Source organism: Rhinoderma darwinii, chromosome 1 (assembly GCF_050947455.1).
Source record: "Rhinoderma darwinii isolate aRhiDar2 chromosome 1, aRhiDar2.hap1, whole genome shotgun sequence".
Lineage (NCBI taxonomy): Eukaryota > Metazoa > Chordata > Amphibia > Anura > Rhinodermatidae > Rhinoderma > Rhinoderma darwinii.
The window spans coordinates 485,982,001-485,999,195 of NC_134687.1; positions in this window are offsets into that span (position 1 = coordinate 485,982,001).

Here is a 17,195-nt window from a genome sequence, read left to right on the forward strand (position 1 = left end):
CAACCCCTATCTGCTATTGCAGCAGATAGGCGCTGCAATGTAGATTACAGTAACGTTTTTATTTTTTAAAAACGAGCATTTTTGGCCAAGTTATGACCATTTTTGTAGTTATGCAAATGAGGCTTGCAAAAGTCCAAGTGGGTGTGTTTAAAAGTAAAAGTCCAAGTGGGCGTGTATTAGGTGCGTACATCGGGGCGTTTTTAATACTTTTATAGCTGGGCGCTCTGATGAGAAGTATCATCCACTTCTCTTCAGAACGCCCAGCTTCTGGCAGTGCAGACACAGCCGTGTTCTCGAGAGATCACGCTGTGACGTCACTCACAGGTCCTGCATCGTGTCAGACGAGCGAGGACACCGGCACCAGAGGCTTCAGTTGATTCTGCAGCAGCATCGGCGTTAGCAGGTAAGTCGATGTAGCTACTTACCTGCAAACGCTGATGCTGCTGCAGAATCAACTGTAGCCTCTGGTGCCGGTGTCCTCGCTCGTCTGACACGATGCAGGACCTGTGAGTGACGTCACAGCGTGATCTCTCGAGAACACGGCTGTGTCTGCACTGCCAGAAGCTGGGCGTTCTGAAGAGAAGTGGATGATACTTCTCATCAGAGCGCTCAGCTAGTAAAAGTATTAAAAACGCCCCGATGTACGCACCTAATACACGCCCACTTGGACTTTTACTTTTCAACACACCCACTTGGACTTTTGCAAGCCTCATTTGCATAACTACAAAAATGGTCATAACTTGGCCAAAAATGCTCGTTTTTTAAAAATAAAAGCGTTACTGTAATCTACATTGCAGCGCCTATCTGCTGCAATAGCAGATAGGGGTTGCAAAATCTGGTGACAGAGCCTCTTTAACTGATTGACATTTTTTTTTTAAGTCCCACCAGGGGACTTCACTATGCGATGTGCCGATCGCATATATAATGCTTTGGTATACTTAGTATACAAAAGCATTATTGCCTGTCAGTGTAAAACTGACAGGCAATCTAAGGCTGGGTTCACACGACCTATTTTCAGACGTAAACGAGGCGTATTATGCCTCGTTTTACGTCTGAAAATAGGGCTACAATACGTCGGCAAACATCTGCCCATTCATTCGAATGGGTTTGCCGACGTACTGTGCAGACGACCTGTTATTTACGCGTCGTCGTTTGACAGCTGTCAAACGACGACGCGTAAAAATACAGCCTCGTCAAAAGAAGTGCAGGACACTTCTTTGGACGTTTTTGGAGCTGTTTTCTCATAGACTCCAATGAAAACAGCTCCAAAAACGGACGTAAAAAACGGCGCGAAAAACGCAGCGAAAAATGCGAGTTGGTCAAAAAACGTCTGAAAAGCAGGGTCTGTTTTCCCTTGAAAACAGCTCTGGATTTTCAGACGTTTTTGGTCACTACGTGTGCACATACCCTAATAGGTCATGCCTCCCGCATCGCCTAACAGGCAGTTGCGGAAGACAGACCTGGGGGTCTTTGTTAGACCCCCGGCTGTCATGAAAACCCGACGGCGACCTGCGATTTGTTTGCGTGGGCGCCGATCGGGTGACAGAGGGAGCTCCCTCCCTTTGTCAAACACATCTGATGCCGCTGTCACTATTGACAGCGGCATTTAATGGGTTAAACTGCCGGAATCGGAGCGCGCTTCGATTCCGGCAGTTGCAGCAGGAGCCAGGCTGAGTATAACAGCCGTGCTCTTGCCGCTGATCGCGTGGGTACACTGGCAGTACCCGCGCCATCACAGGACGGATATATCCGTCCTCCTGCGCGAACTAGCAGCTGCTGAGGACGGATATATCCGTCCTTCGGCGTTAAGGAGTTCAGGAAGAATCTGAGTGCTTAAAGTGAGATTTACGTTTTTTTTTATTAGACATGGTGATATCTTATATTTTAATTACAAACTGTTGTACATTTAATGGAGAAAATCTGCTAAGAATTCTGTTGTATTAGCTTTTTATGAAGGGGGGGCATTATCGTGAGAACTGTATCTTAAAAATCATAGGCAGTCTGAAAGGAAGAGAGCATGATATACTCTGCAAGATAATCAGAATAAAAAGACTTAATATAGATCTAGCACTTCAGTGTCCGGATGTAAATGGCCTATATTTGACTTATTTTCCATGTTCTAAGGAATATTAGAAGAGGAAGGCAATGTTAGAAGCCGGAGCTGTGGCTAGGGGCCACAGAAAATTTAAAAGGGAGAGAATGTTTTTATACTCTCAAAGAACATTATGGCTTAGACGTAAGAAAGATCAAGAACTTTGATGTCCTGATGTAAATGGACGATTTGACTTAGTTAATTTCCATTGTTTTTATGTTCTAAGCAATATTAAATTAAAACAAATGCCTTTGCATTAAATGTAATGGATTTTTTTCTAATTGAGGATTGTGCGCATTGGGCAATTCCTCTGTAATTCATGAACCATGGCATGGGTTCCTCTGTCGTATTGATTGTTATCTGTAAGACAAGCTGCCGCAGTGGCTTTGATTTGCACTTCAGTACATTCCAATTACAATGTGAAGCCTTCTCTACTTCTCGGTGTTAATGAGAGAGCCACAGCTGCAGACAGACCGTATATTCGGTTCTAGCTTCATGTTTAGATCTCATAACAATACTTGTTTTTCATAAGACCATTTATATGCTGTAGACGTAAGTAAATTTTCCATTGTTTTTTGTTTTATAATTTTGATATCACGATCATCAGGGTTGGTACGTTTTTCTGCACCATATTTACAAAGTCTATCTCCAGAGAGTAATACAAAGTGGGATTTTTCTTTAAAGGGTACTCAAGCCATTAAGATTTTCACCTTTTTATATGGAATAGGTGATAATTATTTAATCAGTGGGGGTTCGACCGCAGGAATCCCCATTACTATCTAGAAAGGGGGATTCCAATACCCCATCCTGCCCCACCAGAAAGTCCAAGTTGAGATGTGATATGAAGTGGAGGTCAAGCATGTTTGCTGCCGCTCATATAACTGAATGGGAGGTACTGAAACATCCAACCCTAATTGTTTCATTGATTTTATCAGGTTTATCCGTTTTCATACACCGCGTTTTGGACTAGTTTTTCATAGCATTTTTGAACTTTAATTTTTTCTGCCCTTTTTGTTTTAACCTAAAATGTTGCAGCCATTGTGGCATTTTTATGGAGTTTTTGCAGACAGGATATTTAAAAAAAAAAACATGCTGGAGCGTTGGCGTTTTCTTCTGCGGGTTTTCTCAATATGCTTATTAATATACCTTTTTAAAATCACCTGGAAATTTTTTTTTACAAAAAGACGCTGTGGAACAGACATAAAACTTTTAGAAAACCTACAAAGTGTTCACTTTTTAGAAAGAAGGGAACATAGAATGTGGAATGGTTTTTGGTGTCTCCAAAAAAAAGTTGTTGACTTGGTCAAACCTGAGATTACTGCTTTAAAATAAAGAATTACATTTTTGTGCAAATTTTTTAGCTGATGGTATTTGGGCACTCATATAGAGTAGTAAGTATAAAGTAGTTGCAGTACTTAAAATGTTAATATGATTTTTAGAGATTTGGTGTATTTGTATATAATCTTCGCACATCTTGCATGTCAAAAGATGCCTCATATAAACTACTTAAGATATTTTAGTGAACCACTGGTGCCAAAGAGAAGGGTAATGAACCATGCAGTCCTGTGCCACTTTGTACATTACAATCACAGCAGGTCTTTATTTTTCTAAACAATTGTTTTTGCTACTTTGCAAAGCACCCTGTGATACAAGGCTTTATATTAAAGACTATGTACACTTTTTGAAATCGGCTTTTATTATTTTTTTTGTAATAAAAATGTCTGGTGCAACTTTCAAAATCCTTTTTATTACTTTTTGAGATACAGCTGCTTTCTATTCTGTATACAGAGACGCCGTATCGTGCGCTAAGACCTGAATCTGTCAGGTCCGTGGGACTGACGGGTTCAGTGAAAGCGAGTCCTGCGTGTCTCTGACCAGCAGGATCCACCTGTAATCGATCACGTCTAAGTTATGAACTTCTATGTGATCGATCGCTTGATCCTGCGTGTCTGACCTGCTTTCACTGAACCAGTCAGTCCTGCGGAACTGACAAATTCAGGTCTTAGCGCACGATACAGCTGCTCTGTATACAAGATACAAAGCAGTTGTATCTCAAAAGTTGCACCAATCAGAACTTTTTATTAAAAATAAATAAATGATTTCAAAGGTATACATAGCTTTTAGGAACATTAAACTTGCTGTGCAAAATGTATCCATAATATCACAATACCTACAGCACACAACTCTATATCGCAGTTTTGTAGTTATGTTACATACATTTTACAATATTGTAATGTTTAGGAATTAAAAATGAGGAAATGGTTCTTTTTTTCTGTACAGCGTATTCATAAAATGCTTATATGACAAGCTCCTTCCTTCTTGGTAATGTTTCCTCTGTTCGTTGATGCAAAACTAATCTCTGGTTAAGTCAAATCCAAGAAAGTGTTACAGATTTATTGTTCCATATACATTAGTCATTTGTGGGCAACGGAGCACAAATTATTTTACTGTATGCAAAAGGAACTGTATGCAAAAGGTTCATACAATATATTACACCTAAAAGAACTTGTGCTTGCAAATCTATTTGTATCCCATATTCTAATTTTTCGTTTTCCTGGTCTGTGCATACATATTTTTGTTAACCTATTTTTGTAAGGAAATGAAATATGCAGAAATTTCACAAAGCAATTATGATAAAAACGAATTATTTTTTAGTAGGAGCAGTTAATTAATATAGGAGGCAGCAGTAGCACCCCACTGTTGGCCTGTATTCTGCTGATGGTCTCACAGGTTAACATTTCAGAACAGCTTGTGTCTGCTGACAGGTTGTAGGGAAGTCCATGGACTACATTAGGTATATTCAAATACAGGTTTAAATATGGCTCCTCAAATCTAAACTTAAAGTTTAAGGTGTCATGCACATGACCATAGTTTTGCGGCCATATATTATCCGCAATTGCGGATAGTACAGAACACATGCTATCCTATAGACCAATGCACACGACCGTGGTTTCCACAGTCCGTGTATTGCCCGGAGCGCAAAAAAATAATAATAGAACATGTCATTATACGGTCCACAATCGTGGTCCAGGCTCATTGAAATCAATGCACATCTTGTGTGTGCACAGTCCGTCATTGCGGACAGGCCGTGGATGACACTCCGTTGTCGGTCTGTGCCCTAACCACGGACTGTGCACACAGCTACGGCCGTGTGCAGGAGGCCTAAGAGTAAATCATCGAGTAATAGCCATTACTCTTGCAAGATATTTCTTAGCACAATTGTATTGAAAGTACATAATGTGTATCAGGAGCAGGTCCAGATTTTAGGGCAATTGCCCCTGGGCCTCCATCTAGGACACTCAACTCTATGTCCCATGGGCCCCTTCTGAAGCTAGTAGCTGGGCATGCCTGCTGCACTGTCAGTCACTTCTCATTAGCTAAAAGACCTGGTCTCAATGTGTTGAACTTTAAAACACATTCCCACAGGAGCTCAGAGATGTCATTAGTCCCTTCTGCCTGATTTAAGCCAGGCAGAACAAACCCTAGACACGAGTGCCTATTTCTTCATGAAAATGGGACGTATAGAAATCTATGCAATCACTTGAAAGTTTCTTAAATGTTTTGAAGGCAGACCTATATCAGTGTCTTCAAAACACCTACCTTCTGTTTACTTTGTTTTTTCTCTATGTGTAAATATTTTTGATTACTAAGGGCATGACCACACGTGGCGGATTTCCTCCGCAACTGTCCGCATCAATGCCGCACAGAATCTGCGTTGCAGATTCTGTTGCGGATCTGCACAAAATGTGCAGTAAATTGATGCGGACTAGCTGCTGCGGACTGCGGGAAAAGTGCTTCCCTTCTCCCTATCAGTGCAGGATAGAGAGAAGGGACAGCACTTTCCCTAGTGAAAGTAAACGAATTTCATACTTACCGGCCGTTGTCTTGGTGACGCGTCCCTCTTTCGGCATCCAGCCCGACCTCCCTGGATGACGCGCCAGTCCATGTGACCGCTGCAGCCTGTGCTTGGCCTGTGATTGGCTGCAGCCGTCACTTAGACTGAAACGTCATCCTGGGAGGCCGGACTGGAGACAGAAGCAGGGAGTTCTCGGTAAGTATGAACTTATATTTTTTTACAGGTTGCTGTATATTGGGATCGGTAGTCACTGTCCAGGGTGCAGAAACAGTTACTGCCGATCGCTTAACTCTTTCAGCACCCTGGACAGTGACTATTTACAGACGTCTCCTAGCAACGCTCCCGTCATTAAGGGAGCCCCATTGACTTCCTCAGTCTGGCTGTAGACCTAGAAATACATAGGTCCAGCCAGAATGAAGAAATGTAATGGCAAAAAAGCAAGACGCATCCGCAGCACACATAACATGTGCATGACAGCTGCGGACTTCATTGCGGAACTTAGAATCTCCATTGAAGTCAATGGAGAAATTCCGCCATGAGTCCGCCACTGCTCCGCAACAGACAGAGCATGCTGCGGACACCAAATTCCGCTCCGCAGCCTATGCTCCGCAGCGGAATGTTACGCATCGTCTAAACGAACACTTCTAAATAGAAGTGGAAGTCAATGCAGAAACGGCTCCGCTGCGGATTAACGCTGCGGAGTGTCCGCAGCGGAATTTAAGTGAAATTCCGCCACGTGTGAACCCAGCCTAAGTGTTCTAGTATGTGAAAAAAATTTACTTCTGCCTATTTTCAAACATACAAACCTAAAGCAACTTCCTGCAATCTCTGTTTTAGTTCATTTACCGTTAAGGCCACAGGCACATACAGAGCCATGAGCAAGGCGCCTGTACGACGCAGAGTCGCGTTCACTTTGTGTGCCGCTGTGTAGTGCCTCTGTACAGAACCGTATTCAGGAGTAGAATACCTCTAGTATGGCATCTGATGGGTATGGGTGCTCTATTATGGCTCTGTACAACTTTGAGTTTGTACAGTGCTATAATGTGCATGTGCCCATATAGTGTCTTGTAACAAATATAATCTAATTTGAGAATATTTATCTACTACTTTCATGTTTTGTCCTGTAAAGTTAAATATTATTGGGTGCATTAACCCCTTAATGACCAGCCTATTTTAGACGTTAATGACCAAGCTATTTTTTAAGTTTTTCCATCGTCTCATTCCAAGAGCCATAACTTTTTTATTTTTGCGTCGACATAGCTGTATAAGGTCTTGATTTTTGCGGGACAAGTTGTATTTTTTAATAGCACCATTTTGAGGTACATATTATTTATTGATTAACTTTTATTAACTTTTTTTGGGGGGGGAATAGAAAAAAATCTGAAATTTCGCCACTCTCTTTTTTGCGTCCTAAATCTACGCCGTTTACCGTGTGCTATAAATAACACTAACTTTATTCAGCGGGTTGTTACGATTGCAACGATACCAAATTTGTATAGTTTTTGTATGTTTTACTACTTTTACACAGTGAAAACACTTTTTTTTTTCAAAATTATTTGTTTTTGTGTCTCCATATTTGAAGAGCCGTAACGTTTATATTTTTTCGCTGATGCAGTTGTTTTTTGCGGGACGACTTGTAGTTTTTATTGGTACCATTTTGGAGTAGATGCGACTTTTTGATCACTATTTAATCAAATTTTTTTAAAGTCAGGATTCACAGAAAACAGCAATTTTTCCATCTTTTTTTATTTAATTTTTTACGGCGTTCACCGTGTGGGTTAAGGAAATGTTAATAGCTTTATAGTCGGGGTCGTAACGGACGCGGCAATACCAAATATGTGTAACTTTTTTACTTTATTTTGGTTTTTAAATACTAAAGCAGTTTGTAAGGGGAAAAAGTGGGTTTTTCATTTTTTTTTGACATTTTTTTTTATTAACTTTATTCAACTTTTTTTTTTACTTTTTTACTAGTCTCACTAGGGGACTTTAATATGGGATTCTGCGATCGCTATTATAATACACTGCAATACTTCTGTATTGCAGTGTATTATATCTGTCCGTTTAAAACTGACAGGCATCTGCTAGGTCATGCCTGCGGCATGATCTAGCAGGCATTCATTACTGGCAGACCTGGGGGCCTTTATTAGGCCCCCGGCTGCCATTAGAGACACTGACACTCGGCGATCGTATCGCCGGGTGTCGGTGGGAGAGAGAGGGAGCTCCCTCCCTCTCTTCAAAACCACTCCGATGCGGTGCTCGCTATTGCGCACCACATCTGAGGGGTTAAACGGGTGAGATCGATACTAATATCGATCTCACCCGGCAGAGCAGGGACGCTCCCAGCCCTCAGCTGCCTCTGGCAGCTGAGAGCAGGGAGATTTGACAGCTCCCTGCTCTGTTTACTTATTCCGATGCCGCGACGTAAAAAGTCTATGGCATCGGAATAAGGCCCGATAGTGACCGACGTAAAAAGACTATGGGCCGGTCACTAACGGGTTAAAGGCAATAGACCTTTTTTATTTAAAAACAAAAAAAAAGTGTACATCTGTGTGTTTTGGGCAACCTTTTAAATACTTTTTATTAAAATGTATTTTTACTTTGAGATACAGCTGCTTTGTATCCTGTATACAGAGCAGCTGTATCTAGCCCTAAACCTGTATCTGTCAGGTTCGCGTAACTTACGGGTTCAGTGTCCACAGGTCCTGCATCTCTGACACGCAGGATCGAGCTGTTACCGATCACATCTAAGTTCATGACTTAGATGTGACCGATAACAGGTGGATACTGCGTGTCAGACATGCAGGACCCACGGACAGTGAACCAGTCAGTGCCGCTGACCTGACGGATTCAGGTCTCGGTGCATGATATGGCTGCTCTGTATACAGGATACAAAGCAGCTGTATCTCAAAGTATAAATAATTTTTAATAAAATGTATTCAGAAAGTTGCACGAAACACACTGATAGATATTTATTTTTTTCAAAAAGCAAAAACGATTTCAAAGGTGTACATGGCCTTTAAAAATATATACAAAACTCTAACGATTACAGAGAACAACTGCTTTCTACATACACTTTATGGCCAAAAGTATGTGGACACTTAACTACACCTATAGGAGCTTGTTGGATATCCCATTTTAAAACCTTTGCCGTTAATATGGAGTTGGGCCCCCTTTTAAGGCTATAACAGTCTCTGCTCTTCTCCTCTTTCTGCAAGACTTTGGGGGGTATCTGTGGGAATTTGTGCACGTTCAATAAAGAGCATTTGTGATGTCAGGCCCTGATGGTGGATGAGAGAAGGTCTAGCTCGTAATCGGCGTTTTAGTTCATCCCAAAGGTGTTGAATTGGGTTGAGGTTAGGACTCTGTGCAGGCCACTTGAGTTCCTTCACACCAAACCTAGAAAACCATGTCTGTATGGACCTCACTTGGCTGCACAGGGGCACAGTCATGCTGGAACAGGAAAGAGCCTGCCCTAAACTATTGCCACAAAGTTGGAAGCATACAGTTGTCTTTGTATGATGTAGCATTAACATTACCCCTCACTGGAAATAAGGGGCCTAGTCCAGACCCTGAAAAACGGCACCAGACCATGATCCTTCCTCCACTAAATTTTTACAGTAGACATTATGCATTTCTTTAGGTATCATTCTCCTAACGTCCACTAAACCCAGATTTATCCATCAGACTTCCAGATATTGAAACGTGAATCATCACTTCAGAGAACACGTTTCCACTTCTCCAGTTTGACACCACTACAGCTGATGCTTGGCATTGTGCACGGTGATCTTAGACTTGTGTGCAGCTGCTCCATCATGGAAACTCATTTCATGAAGCTGTGAAACACAACTTTTGAGCTGATGTCCCTTCCAGTGGCAGTTTAGAACTCTGCCTATCCTCGATTTTCTTCACTAATAACAATCATTATGCGTCACAGGCTTCAGCACATAGAGGCCCCGTTCTTAAGCGTTTGCATGGTCTACTGCTTTGTGGCTGAGCTGTTTCTCCTAGATGCTTCCACTTCTTAATAATAGCACTTACAGTTGACTTTATGAAATTTCTGATCTTCTAAATTTGCCAACCTGATTTGTGGCAAAGGTGGCATCCTATGACTGTGCCATGTTTAACCCCTTCCCGACATATGACATACAGTTAGGTCATAGCCGGGTAGGGGAAGTATGGAGCGGGCTCACGGAGTGAACTCTCTCCATACGGTGCTGGTGTCGGCTGTATGTTACAGCTGACACTTCAGAGTAGTGAGCGGCATTGCGCTTGAGCGCAATCTCGCTCGTTTAACTCGTTAAATGCTGCGGTCAATAGCGACCACAGCATTTAAATCATTAGAAAGAGGGGGGCGACCCCCTCTAACAGCTCATCGTGCCCCCAGCAATGCAATTGCGGGGGGCAATGGTTGCTATGGCTGCCTGGGGGCCTAATGAGGACCCCCAGGTCCGCCATCTTTGTACACCTATTAAGCCCTGCCTCTGGCAGGGCTTAATAGATGCCTGTCAGAATCACGAAATACTGCAATACATTAGTATTGCAGTATATCGTGCAAGTGATCCAACGATCGCTGGTTGAAGTCCCCTAGGGGGATTAATAAAAAAAGTAAAAATGAGTTAAATAAAGTTTTTGTTTTTTTTGTGTAAAAAAATAAATAAAATGTATATATACAGTGAAGGAAATGAGTATTTGATCCCTTGCTGATTTTGTAAGTTTGACCACTGTCAAAGACATGAACAGTCTAGAATTTTTAGGCTAGGTTATTTTTACCAGTGAGAGATAGATTATATTTTTAAAAAAAACAGAAAATCACATTGTCAAAATTATATATATTTATTTGCATTGTGCACAGAGAAATAAGTATTTGATCCCCTACCAACCATTAAGAGTTCAGCCTCCTCCAGACCAGTTACACGCTCCAAATCAACTTGGTGCCTGCATTAAAGACAGTTGTCTTAAATGGTCACCTGTATAAAAGACTCCTGTCCACAGACTCAATTAATCAGTCTGACTAACCTTTACAACATGGGCAAGACCAAAGAGCTTTCTAAGGATGTCAGCGACAAGATCATAGACCTGCACAAGGCTGGAATGGGCAACAAAACCATAAGTAAGACGCTGGGTGAGAAGGAGACAACTGTTGGTGCAATAGTAAGAAAATCGAAGACATACAAAATGACTGTCAATCGACATCGATCGCAAAATCTCACCTCGTGGGGTATCCTTGATCCTGAGGAAGGTGAGAGCTCAGCCGAAAACTACACGGGGGGAACTTGTTAATGATCTCAAGGCAGCTGGGACCACAGTCACCAAGAAGACCATTGGTAACACATTACGCCGTAATGGATTAAAATCCTGCAGTGCTCGCAAGGTCCCCCTGCTCAAGAAGGCACATGTACAGGCCCGTCTGAAGATTGCAAATGAACATCTGGATGATTCTGAGAGTGATTGGGAGAAGGTGCTGTGGTCAGATGAGACTAAAATTGAGCTCTTTGGCCTTAACTCAACTCGCCGTGTTTGGAGGAAGAGAAATGCTGCCTATGACCCAAAGAACACCGTCCCCACTGTCAAGCATGGAGGTGGAAACATTATGTTTTGGGGGTGTTTCTCTGCTAAGGGCACAGGACTACTTCACTGCATCAATGGGAGAATGGATGGAGCCATGTACCGTCAAATCCAGAGTGACAACCTCCTTCCCTCCACCAGGACATTAAAAATGGCTCGTGGCTGGGTCTTCCAGCACGACATTGACCCGAAACATACAGCCAAGGCAACAAAGGAGTGGCTCAAAAAGAAGCATATTAAGGTCATGGAGTGGCCTAGCCAGTCTCCAGACCTTAATCCCATCGAAAACTTATGGAGGGAGCTGAAGATCCGAGTTGCCAAGTGACAGCCTCGAAATCTTAATGATTTACAGATGATCTGCAAAGAGGAGTGGGCCAAAATTCCATCTAACATGTGTGCAAACCTCATCATCAACTACAAAAAACGTCTGACTGCTGTGCTTGCCAACAAGGGTTTTACCACCAAGTATTAAGTCTTGTTTGCCAAAGGGATCAAATACTTATTTCTCTGTGCACAATGCAAATATATATATATAATTTTGACAATGTGATTCTCAGGTTTTTTTTTTATATAATCTATCTCTCACTGGTAAAATTAACCTAGCCTAAAAATTCTAGACTGTTCATGTCTTTGACAGTGGGCAAACTTACAAAATCAGCAAGGGATCAAATACTTATTTCCTTCACTATATATATATATATATATATATATATATATATATATATATATATATATATATATATATATATATATATAATATAAAAAGTTCAAAAAACCCCCATTTTCCCTCTAGAGCATAGTAAAAAATTTAATAAATAAACATAATTGGTATCACCGCGTCCGTAAAAGTCTGAACTATTACAATATATCATTATTTAACCCGCACGGTGAGCGCTGTAAAAAAAAAAAATTTAAACGCCAGAATGTCTGTCTATTTTTTGGTCACCTAATCTCCCACAAAAAATTAAATAAAAAGTGATCAAACCATCGCATATACACCAAAATGAAATTATTAAAAACTACAGCTTATCCCACAAAAAATAAGCCCTCATACCACTTAATCGACTTAAAAATAAAAAAGTTACGGCTCTCGGAATTTGGCGACACAAAATAAATTTTCTTTTTTACACTTAGGTTTTTACTTGTAAAAGTAGTAAAATATAGAAAAAACTATATATATTTGGTATCGCCGTAATCGTATTGACCCACAGAATAAAGTTAACATGTTGTTTTAATTGCACAGGGAATTCCGTAAAAACGGAGGAATCGCTGTTTTTTTCATTTTCTACCCCACAAATAATTTTTTTCCCCGTTTCCTAGTACATTATACGGCAAAAAAAATATCGACGGAAAAATAAAGACGTTATGGCTTTTGGAAGGTGGGGAGGAAAAAACGAAAATTAAAATGAGTTAAACCACTAATCACTGTTGAAGACAGCACTCATGTCTGTTATTTATTAGTCTAATAACTAAAATATCGCAGCTTAGTCACTAAGCTCTTCAGTACAATCTATGTTTGTCTATGGAGATTTCATGTCTGTGTGCTTGACTATATGCACCTGTTTGCAATGGGTGTGAGTGAAACACATGAACTCAATAATTAGGGGTGTCGATATCCTTTTGGCCATATAGTGCATTTCTATCTAAGGGCTTGTCCACACGTAACGGAACTGCTGCGTATTTTCAGTCCGGAATTGCGGACGGAAAATCCGCAGCAGAATACAGTAGCCGCAAATTGGGTGATCACAAATCCCATCCACACACTGCGTAACACTTCCATCCAGAAATTCACCTGCAGTGTATATTTTTCGAACTGCGGCATGTCCATTCCTGCTGCTGAAAATGGACTGAAAGTGGACTGCAGTAAAAAAAACACAGAAAATGATGCGTTTTTTTCCGCAGCGGATTGTCTGCTAGTTTAAACGGAAATGCTACAGAAATTTTCTGCAGCAATTCCGTTACGTGTGGACAAGCCCTAATGCAGCAATACAGGAAAATGCTGAAGGTCTGCAGGAAAATGGAACCTAGGACCCGGAGATTAGGATGTAGTACTTAGTTGGCACACCGTGTCAAGGTACAGTGTTTTCTTGTCTCCAATACATGATATACAGTGACATGCAGAGTGTTTGTGAATATAACGTTACATTCTGTTCATCACAGCACCCTCCTGCAGAGAGATTATTTTTCATATAAATGTCAAGTGATTCTCTCATAAATGTTCCATATATAAATGGTGCCACCAGATTTCGTGTATTTATGAAATGTAGGTTAATATTTTGCATTTAATGAGTTTATATAGTTGCACCGAAAGCAGAAATAACATTTTTGCAAAACGTTTTTTTTTTTTTTTTTTTAATAAACAGATTTTTATTGATCCAGTATACATCTAATAATTACATACAGCAATGCAACATTGCAAACAAAGCATTGGGATAAGGATCAAATTTTTTACAGAAAAACAAAAAAAGAAACATACAAACAAACAAACAAAACTCTGGATCCAGACACGGCAAATTGACCACATAGTCGACTAAGGTAATCATAAGAGTATGTCGGAGTAAGTAGAGTCAGTCCATTGATCCCATAAGGAAGTACGAGCGTAGGACCCTTGAATAGAGGCTAAAGCGCGTTCCATAACACAATTATTGTTAACATATAAAATCACTTCACTTATACTAGGCACTTTTGTAGATTTCCAGTATTTTGCAATCAATATTTTTGCAGACAGCAATACATGAAAAAGTAAGTTTCTGACACTCGGAGAGAAATCCACCAATCCCACATGCAGTAGGGCTAGAGCAGGGGCGAGCTGAATGTCAACCCCTAAAAGAGATTGTAAGAAATCTTCTACTTGCTGCCAAAAGCTGGACAATACTGTACACTCCCAGAAAATATGGAGGATGGTACCTTTAGAAGTGAGGCACCTCCAGCACCTATCTGATGATGTTGGATATATTCGCGACAAAAACTTTTTCTTAAATCTGAGCAGTAGTAGAAATTAAAATAGGAATATAAATTAATGGTGGGATTATTTCTGATGACATATTATGCACAGAAAACCTAGCATTTTAGCAAAAGAGGAATATAACCGTTAAAAAAAAAAAAAAAAAAGTAGACACTGCTGCAAGATTCTAATAGGCTTCTTTTTCTGCAGTCATAGCAAAGCCAATCATCTGCATACAGATGTAGCCGTCTTTATCTTTACTTTTAACGCATTAAATACACCGTGGAAAGATCCTTTATCTTGACTTTTTCCAGTGACTTTTCAATGGCTTTTGATGTGTGATAACACGCTGCAGCAAGTTATCAGAATCAAGATAAAGATGGCTACATCCGTATGCTCAATACCGTGGGTAACCTTTTTGTAGCAGGATCTAATAGCCAAAAACTTGTATGTATTACACAGCAGCCAATTGGAAACAAAAAGCCTTAATACCAACATATGGCCTATACTGTAGGGTTACTCTAGAAGAGATGCAGTAGTGATAAATGCTACTTTGCTGAAGTAGCTTGGGTACTTTTTGTCTATGCTTCAATTTCTACTGATGCCAAAAAGTTCTGCTGATCATACATTTGTAACTTAAACATACTGTGCTGCATTACGCAGCAGGCATCCGCTAAAAGGGACAGATTCCGAAGTATATTAAAGTAAAAGCTTGTGTGATGTGAGGACTCATTTGCATATCGTTAAGCGGTTTCACTTACTGCAGTCAAATATTTGATTATGGATAAGTGGAGCACAAAGTATAATAAAATCGGCGTCTTTATCAATGAAGTTGAATGTGTTCTGTTTATCTAGAATTAATATATTTTATTTTATACTACACCGTAAAATTAAACTTTTCCCCTATATATAATTTGCAATGTACATGTTTTTATATTTTTTAATTTATATAAAAAGTTATCATCCCTGTTGGAGCTTTTCATGTACTATAACAACATTCGATCAGTGATTTCACCGGTAATTAGGATGTTATGACCCTGATCAACAGCAAAAAACACTTTGTCAAAGTGAAAACAAATCTTTACAAAGTTATCTACATTTATTACGCCTATTAAGCCCTTCACGACAACTGCCAATGCCCCGTGCAGCTGTAACGTATATAAACATCGGCAACGCTCTGCTCGGGGACTCCACTCCTATAGGGGGCTCCTGACATCACTATCCATATGTGGACAGAGACTTCAGGGATTCCCTCTACGAGTGCAATCCCTGGTCAGAGTGTCGGCAATTCTCTTGCCAGGGATTCCGCTCCTAGAGGGAGCTTCAATGGTGCTATCGACAGGGGCACTGTGACACTATATTGGCACTGTCTACAGGGGACACTGTGGCGCTATCTACATGGGCACTATGTGGGCAAACAAAGTAAAAATAGTTATGATATTTAAAGCGGCTGCAAAGATCAATTATCATTTAAAGAAGTTCATATCAGAAATTGAAAACTTGACCTGGATACGGGGCCATCAATGACACTGTCATGAAAGGGTTAAAGGGGTAATCCAGTTAAATTAATATTCTTATGTCCTACATAAATGTGCAACCAATAGGTGATCTCATTCTGACACTGATTTCCAAAACTAATATGCTCTCTAGAGTGCAAAAATGCATTTGTCTCCCCGGTTAAAAAATTTCTGTTACTAGAAATTTAAAATTACAAATTAAAAGACCATTCACATTAATGACAGTGTTTAGTGGTTAGAATATCATATTCGATTTCTGGTAATGTAAGTCTCTGAGGGCAGAGTTTTCCAACCTTTTTAGACTCGAGACACCCCTGGAAAAAAAAAATTTCCTCAGGGCACCCCTACCAAAAATTGTTTACAAAAAGACAAAAAAACGGCTAAAAACAAACAGTACACTGTTTCTGCCTTAGGGTATGTTCACACGCCCTATTTACGGACGTAATTCAGGCATTTTACGCCTCGAATTACGCCAGAAAAAACGGCTCCAAACCGTCTGCAAACATCTGCAACATCTGCCCATTGAATTCAATGGGTCTTACGGTGTTCTGTGCAGACGGGCTTTTTTTTACGCGCCGCTGTCAAAAGACGGCGCGTAAAAAGACGGCCGCCTCAAAGAAGTGCATGTCACTTCTTGGGATGTAATTGGAGCCATTTTTCATTGACTCCATTGAAAAACAGCTCCAATTACGTCCGTAATGGATGCCGCGAAAAACGCCTGCACATGCAAAAACGTCTGAAATTCAGGAGCTGTTTTCGCCTGAAAACAGCTCCGTAATTTCAGACGTATTTTGCGTTTGCGTGTGAACATACCCTTACAAAAAAAGCTGTGTGAACTTGCCTAAAGAATCTGCCTCAAAATTTCTGAAGAAGTTTTGAGGCAGATTTTTAATTGCCAGCATTGTTTGACGTTTTTTTTTTTTTTTTTGCAGTGTTTTTTGCGCGCATTTTTTTTAAGCCGTTGAGACTAATGCAAAAACCGTAGGCATAAAAATACTCCAAACGAGCGGCACAGTTTTTTTGTGCCTCCTATTTATTTCAATGGGAGGTCAGAGGTGGAAACCGCTTGATGAAAGAGCCTGCCGTTTTGTTTTTTCCACAAGCGGCTAAGAGTCCCCTTGAAAAATAACTCCTCTGCATCCCATTGAAATCATTAGCGCCAAAAAAATGCAATGTGAACTGACCCTTATGAGGCCTGGAGACAGGTCCTTTGGAGCTGAG